Source organism: Gossypium raimondii, chromosome 11 (assembly GCF_025698545.1).
Source record: "Gossypium raimondii isolate GPD5lz chromosome 11, ASM2569854v1, whole genome shotgun sequence".
NCBI lineage: Eukaryota > Viridiplantae > Streptophyta > Magnoliopsida > Malvales > Malvaceae > Gossypium > Gossypium raimondii.
The window spans coordinates 35573348-35581828 of NC_068575.1; positions in this window are offsets into that span (position 1 = coordinate 35573348).

Here is an 8481-nt window from a genome sequence, read left to right on the forward strand (position 1 = left end):
TTATATAATAATTATTTTAAAATCATCCTATACTATTTACTTTAAATCAATTTATATTAGTTATTTAAAGCTCATTTTCATATAATATTTATTTTTACCTATTTAAGTAATTTTTCATATCTTGATTTAGCCTCTATTTCATTTATTTTTCATTGCAACTATATGTATATATTGTTATACTATTATATATATTGAATTCTCCGTTTTATATATGCTATTTATCTAAATAAATATATATTATTTTATATCATTTATTCTTAATTTTCTTAATTTTTGATTATTTCAAATTTTCCTACTTATTATTTGTTTTAAATATTTTATATTGTTAATATATCAATAATTCTCAATTTCTTTTCTTTCATGCCATCTTTTAGTTATTTAAAAACTTATACATGGGATTTGTGTTTGTGTTAATTTTTTGCTTTTTAGGTTTTACTAGTTTTAAATATGGATGATAGTAGTTGCATAATGTACAATATAGGTTTGTTGCCCTTATGTATGTTGTATTGTTTATTTGTATTTTATTGATTCTTTGTTGCTCATTAGCTTGTATTTAGCTTACGATTTTTTTCTTTCGCAATATACATTGTAATCCTCTTGTGTTTTATTTGTCAAAAAGATTACCTTCTAATCAAGTATCAAAATTATTTTATACCAAAGTCTTTCAACTTAATGAGACACTCGGAATTTGGGATCTTCGAAAAATTGAGCCCTAACGTATTGGGTTCCAATTTTCCTCGTTGAGTCCAAATAATCGAGAATGTTCTTTAATTAAAACATAAATAAAAAGCTCATTCTCGGGAATTCGACACGTTGTGTCGTAACGCATTGGATATGACATATTGTTTTCTCGAGACGAGGATTTTTTCTAACAAATGAAAATAAAGGCAATATTCGATATTTAGGAATTTTGTGAAATCTAGCCCTAACTTACTGGGTTTTGATTTTTTCATTTGACCCAAATAATCAGATATCATTCTCAAAATGCATAGGTTTTAAAAAAGTCAAAAGATAAACTTAATTTTGAGGATTTAGAATGTCACACTCTAACTTACTGAGCGTGACAATTTATTTCTTTGAAATAAGAGAGTCTCATTATCCAATTCATTTTATTCAAATTTTCTTTTTAAAGGATCGTATTTTAAAATCTTTTTTTGACACTAAGACATTAAACAATTGATTCGGTACCAATTTTGGGCGTAACGAGGGTGCTAACCCTTCCTCGTGCGTAACCAACTCCCGAACCGGTTTTCTCAAATTTCGCAGACCAAAATCATTTTCAAGGTAAGCCGATCACACCTCAATAAAGGATCGGTGGCGACTCCAACTTTTATATTTTTTAAAGTCGACAACTATATTTTTTTTAAAAATGGTTTCGACAAGAAGTTATTATTATTACTTATGAAAATTGAGTAACAAATAAGGGTATATAATTTGAATAGGGCTGCAAATAACCAGTTAGGAACTTATTAAGAAATTCAGGTAATTATGGCACTCGGTATTCGAATTTTGTAGACAGGTCAGATATAAGGGTGTTAAAATTTAGTGGTATCAGAGCTTCAGTTTAGCCGATCCTCTGGACTTATGATATTAGAAGACAACCCTATATACATTTTACAGTGGTTATAGCTTAGTCACTCAGGTCATTACATAAGATTAATGTGTATTATGAAAAGTGGATGCTATGTTGTGAACTATGGAATCCAATGTTGGACATACCATGGCTAAAAGAAGAAATGCGAGGTAAAACAAGAAGAAAATAAAGAGAGAAAATAAAGGTAAATTTTGTTATAAGCTAGAAGGTTGATACAATGTATGAAAGCCTTTTTGTTCTCCCTTTGAGTAGCCTATTTTGAAAAGTCAGGATTGGTTGCCTCCTTGTCCTGGTGATAATAGAGACTTCAAGATTCCCTCCGCTCTCTCTGAAATTCCTCTTAGCTAACTCCTGAGGGGTTGAAAACGTTAAATTCAACGTTAGCTTTGGTAAAGTGGCATAGGCAGCTAAAGTTTACTTGACTTAAGTCAATGGGCCCTGCAACACTCTGAACGCGTAGTAATAGGTTAGCCTTTAACTTGGGCAAGAAATCTTGAATATTCTATTTGGTGTTCTCCTTGTACCTCACTAGTGTCTCATTAATCTCCTTTTAGATGCGCTCCATATTGGCGAAATGTTGTTGCATGTAGGATTCCAACTAGTGAACCCTATCCTTTAGCTCTCTGATTCTAGTCCTTAAAAATTGATACTTGGTCTCCAAGGCGGAGACAAACTTGGTGAGTTTGACATTTTGCTTGATAGAAGTTTTATACAGCTAGCGAAGTTGAGAAAGGATTCTCGCTAGAGAGAAGGGTCCTTTCGAATTCAGCCTGTTTGGCCTCAAATTTGACAGAAGCTTCTTGGAAGGCCCAATTGGCTAAGCTACCCTTTTTAAATAACATAAAAATTGAGCTCGTTATTTCATGTAGCATAGGCTTGTGAATGCTAGAAGAAGAGGAAGAGAAGTAGGTGAATTCTTTCAGTTCTGGGGACAACTCTTCGGTGGGTTGAACCTTTCTAGGATTCACACCATGATAACGATTGGATGCATGCCAACCATTGAGACTCCTACCCTCCAAGAAATAATGAAAGACATTCCTAACAGTAAGGAGCTTCCTTAACTTTAGAGTCCGCCCTAGACTCAACCTCTTAAGTTGTTCAGTCGCAGTTTCTGTGTTTAAGGGTTGGGACTGACGACAAGTAGACTTGGTAGGAATAGACCACCTTGTAGGGAAATTGAAACTGTTGGGAAATCTACGTTTTACTAGAATAAATTTCGTACAGCCCAAACGAAGGTTTGGAGCCTAGTCTCTAAGTATGGGTTCGTGGCCCTAGCGAGCACTAAATTATGACATCCCAATGGAAGGCCCCTGGGTCATAACCTTCAACTAGTAAAAGAATTAGAGCACACCAAGAAGGGGTGGTTCGTTGCAGTTACTACAATGCAGAAAGTTCACCATCAAAGTCCACCAAGACAAGCTATACAATTTCCCTAGTGCAATCCGGTACTCTTTGAGCACACCGTAGAAGAAATAATGTAAAGGGATGGATAAGCCAACCTCTAACAAATACAGTGGCAGAATGAGGCCCCTACTGGAATCATTCAGGCTCCTTTCCTCCATGAAAAATTCAAAGTGATATGCTAAATTAGGCAACCGAATACCATGGGTTATCAAGTGGTTTACCATTTCTTCTTGAGTGGTGGACACCTATACAATGTCATCCCTGAGAGAATATTGGTTCTAAGAGAATGTGGGTCACCACCATCTAGGATCGTGAAACTTTGTGAAGAACCCCTCTGGTTCCGAGGATTAGAACCCTAGGCCTATCCACTCGCTGTCGGTACAACTCTAAACATGACAATATAATGTAGGAATAAGCGAAAAAGGAAGGAGGAGGATTACTTGAAAAGTAATGAGTGCTCACGATAGGCTAGTAACTCTGATGAAGTGAGTAAGAATAAAGAAGAAAGTTTAAGAAAGTAGACTTAGGGTTAAAAAAGAAACTCAAACAACAAGAAAAAATCTCTAGAAATCTTAGTTTAAGTAACTAAACATCCAAAAGAAGATTGTGTGAAAAGGGTACGAAAATTGTTCAAATCCCTGAACTAGTTGTTGACACTTGTCAGGATAGAGGAAGGTTATGTTAATCGCTCGATAGAAAAAAGAGTAAGAAACTTCTTCAGAATGAATCGCTCATTGAGTATCCGCCAGATTTGATACACGACAACTATCTGACACAAGGAATAAGCTTGGGACTCTGCTAGGAAGGCTGAGAAACAACTTGCAGGTGGATAAGATCTACATGTGAGAGGTTCACCAATTGGGTGGAGTGGATTAATATGCCATTTTGGACCATCAATTAAGGAAGTCTGCCAAGGGAAATCCGAGAAAGAGATAGTCTGTTGGAAACTACCTGCTATTGAAAGTGTCTCAGTAAAAGGTTTTGAAGTGGAAAAATCCTACGAGACTTTCTTGCGAGTACATGTCCGCAAGGATTGGGAGTTTATGTATCTGCCAAATGCCACACCTAGTTATCCTAAATTCCCGAGCCTGAAGAAAAGTCAGGGATCTAATTGAATAGGAGTAGAAATTTACAAGCACTAATAAGACACTTAGAAACTTAAGTGGCCGGTTAGGGAAAGTTAAATCTCAAATCTAGTTTAGTTAGATTAGAATCGACTAGTTCCATAGTAGGAAAACACAATAATTAGGACTGAGTGGTAGCAATGGTCTGTGGAGGTTGTGCTAATAGACTATAAATAAGACAAGTTGGAAACATAATTCTTCATAATTTTATTTACCCATCTTCTCCTTCTCTAAACCAAGTATCATCTTTATCATCTTTTTTAAACAATCTAAAGAAGAATAAGATGTAGCTGTAGAAGGCTTTGTATATTGTTACCATCGTGATAAGCCAAGTCTGGAAGTAGATGAATATTATACTGTTGTGAAGATGAGGGAGGCTATAGTGAATTTCAAAAGCTAAGCTACCATGAATAAGGAAACAATGTGAGATTCTATACTCCAACATGGCTAGTATGATCTCTGTTGGGTTAGTATGACATGTATGCATGGAAACATAAGTATTTCGTAATGCCTGTCAGTTTGCATGAAATGGTCATTGTATGATTTAGAGGTTTGATGTACTCCATGCTATTATGTTGTATGATAATACTTGCATGTATTTCATGATAATCGTGGGGAAAATCGTTGAGGGGACAGATGAAGTTAGGAAGGGAAAATGGAAGTGACTCTATTAGATACCACCAGCGAAGCTCCACGTCTTGTGGAAGGGATACTTTGGTGTTCAATTATTAAGGTTAGGTGGTGTAAAAGAGGTAATGGAAGGGGGATTTTGGAAATCATTATTGTGGAAAGGTATTTATCAAGATACTGTATCAACTAATCCTCTGAGGCGACACCGCGAGAATGGTATTAGGTTTCATAAAGTATCATCGTGATGGCAGTCAGCAAACTATTGGGGCAACACCGTGACGATGGTATATAACGTAATACCACAGATGAAAGAGGCAATGAAAATTTGGTATGAGGTATATAGCTTAAGACCATGGATAAAAGATGCCATGAAAATATGATACAACGTATAAGGTGTGTGGCATAAGACCATAGATGAAAGATGCTGCGACAGCCAGGTATGATGAATAAGACCATGGACGAAAGACTCCATGAAATCATAAGATAGTATGTCAGGATGGCGAATCAATGTAAGACTATAGGAGAAAGACTCTATGACATCCACAGAGATAGTCTGCTAGGACCAAAGGAATATGTGGTCAGAAGGGTGTAAGGCCTTAGCTCGATTAAGGCAACAAAAAGAGTCCGTTGAGACATAAGAACAGATAGTTCGTTAAGACGTTAGACATGAGGTTAAGATGAGTAAGGCCATAGCTATATGACACTAGGGTATCGTGGGTAATCTGCATGGATGGTAAAAGTGGAAAAGTCTGCCAAGATGTAAGTCATGGGAATCTTAATGGGGAAGTTTGCCATTGGGGAGGTACGTCAGGAACTGAATCCATAAAAGTAGCATGACTAGCGTGATAAGTCACAAGTATAAATGAGTGAAGAGTGCTTGAAAGGCATAGACTACCGGGACAATAAGGGAACTCGTTGAAGGTGATATAGAATGGGTCCATGAGCACGTCAAATGAGTTCACCAAGGAAAACCTGAGTAAGAGTTAGTCGTCGGGAACTGTCTGAGACCTTGGGGATGTCATGAAAGGATAACCATAAATGGGGAAAGTCTTAAAAGGTCATTATGCGAGTACAAAATCGTAACAAATTAGAAGTTTGCATATTCGCTAAATCCTTCAAGCAAGATGTCCGATGAGAATGATTGGAAATGGGGTTTTACCTCGAAGGAAGGTTCAAACACGTGCTGAATCGTAAGAAAGACATAGTAAGGGTAACGTGGTAAGAATCTACCAATTGGGACGGATCATCTGATAGACCGCCACTATAGCACGAGGAATGCTAGGCGCTGGCCATGCTAAGAAATCTGTGGTGCTCTCAACGATAAACCAAGAGTTGTAAATTTGGTGTTTCATTTCTTATCTCATTAAGTAGAGAATCTGTATGACACTACTGAATGAAATCTCATTAAGTTTGTTTGAACTTACGTTGGAAATGTATGGTTGCAAGGTCAATGGTTGACTCGAAGATTGTGATAGAAGATCAAGCCAGACATTGCTAGGCCTGTGTGAATGGTTGTAGTTGTTTCATGCATATAGAGAGGCACCCTTTGAGGTCACACATCAGGGACTTATTGAGTATAACTGCAACAAAGTCATAAGTCTTGTTAAGTTGTAATAACCGTTCGAGTATCTTAAAATGGAATGGTGACATACACCTAGTACATGTATGGAATAGTAATTATTTCAATGTTTAAAATGTGAAATTGCTATTACTTATGAAATTTAAGTAACGGATAAGGGTATATAATTTGACTAGGGTTGCAAATAACTGGTTGGGAAATTTTTAAGAAATTTACGTAATATTGGCACTTGGTATCCAACGATATACAGAGAGTTTCAAATTTCGTGCTTTTGTTCTTATTCCCTATCAATATAGAGTTTTAATGATGCACTACTGTAAAGAATCTCACAGAGTTCATCTAAACTTACGGTTGTACTGCCTTGTTTGTAGGGTTTATAGATGACTTGAGGTTTGTGTAAAGGGATCAAGCTAGACATTGTCAAATCCTTATGAATGGTAATAGTTGTTTCATGCATATAAAAGGGAATTCTTAGAGGCCCTACCTCGGGGATTTATTAGGTGTATCTGTAGTAAAGTCCTAAGCCTCAATAATTAATGTAGTAATTGTTCGCGCCTAACAAGGCTGAATGGTTGCAAGAACTTAGTACTTGTATGGTATAAAATATAATTAAAATTTAAACTTTAAAATTTGAAATTTGTTAACATCTATGAAATTGAGTAAGGATTGTATAGTAGCAATGGATGTATAATTTAATATTGACTAAGTTTGTAAATAATCAGATAGAAAATTTGTTAAGTAATTCAGGTTAATTGTGACACTTGGTACCCGAACTTGATGATCGAGTCGGGCTTAGGGTGTTACACAAAGCAATCATTCAAAAGACACTCAAAATTTGTGCCACTGATGCGGTATGAGTGGCATTGGTTGCGTACCTGTCGTACGCTTGAACATTTTATGAAGTTTTAACAAGCCGCCATCAAAAAGAAAGAAAATAATATTGAAACAAATTTGGCTTCTCAAAATGATGATGGAAAGACTAATTTTGCTCACAATGATGATGATTTTAAAGGCCTTGTTGATATGATCCATCTTGATGTAAAAGATTTCTTCGAGGCTCAAAATAAATAATTTTAAAATATATAATAATATTTCATATTTCTCTAATGATTCTATAATTCTTGTTATTCATTTTGTGCGACTTTAGTATGCTTCTAACATGTTTTGTTTTTTTAAAAGTATTTACAATATCTTTTATTATATGTTTTCTTTTAATGAAGAGTATAAATTTCTCCAATTCTTTGGTTGAATCAAAGATCAAGAATGAAGACATATATCTCGAGATAGTGTTACCACACATATTACACTTACATATAGAAAAATATTTTCTCATTTAAAATTGAAAATGTCAACACCATATCTAGCCGTGCAAAATTAATTGAAGGCTCTTGAAGAACTACTATATTACTACCCCAATGGACAAAATTTATTATAGATGATGCATTATTTTCTTCAAAGTCTCAGAAAAAATTTATTTAGGTTTACAGTTATCCGCTGAAATGGAATCATATCGAGACTACAAATGAGAAAAATATTGAGTATATGCATATAAAAAAGTCGTATTTGGAAATAAATGTATTTGGAAAAATTATCTGCCTTGTCTTCATGATTGTACCATACAATTATTAATGTAATTGAAACACGTGTTGTAGTAAATAAGAAGTTTACATATCCAAATATATTTATTATTTGGCATGACTGATCAGACCAGCTCGGATCATCTACAATGTGAAAAATAATTGAGAATTCACATGGTTATTCATTGAAGGATTGGAAGATTCTTCAATTTAAAAAATTCTTATGTGTTGCTTGTTCTCAAGGGAAATTCATTACGAGAGCATCACTAGCAAAGATTAAGTTAGAATCTCATGCATTTATGGAATGTATTCAATGTGATATATGTGAGTCCATTCATCCACCATGTAGACCATTTAAACATTTTATGATATTGATAGATGTATCTACAAGATGGTCACATGAAGCATGAACATCTTTAATAAATGCATGAGTTATTGAAGAAACTTAAGCATCATTTATATCAATGAAGACATGAAAATTTTGGTTACATCATAACCATTATTAATAATGTTTTTAATTAACATAACTTACATCAATAAATAAGGGAAAACATTTGAGAGTTTTATATATAC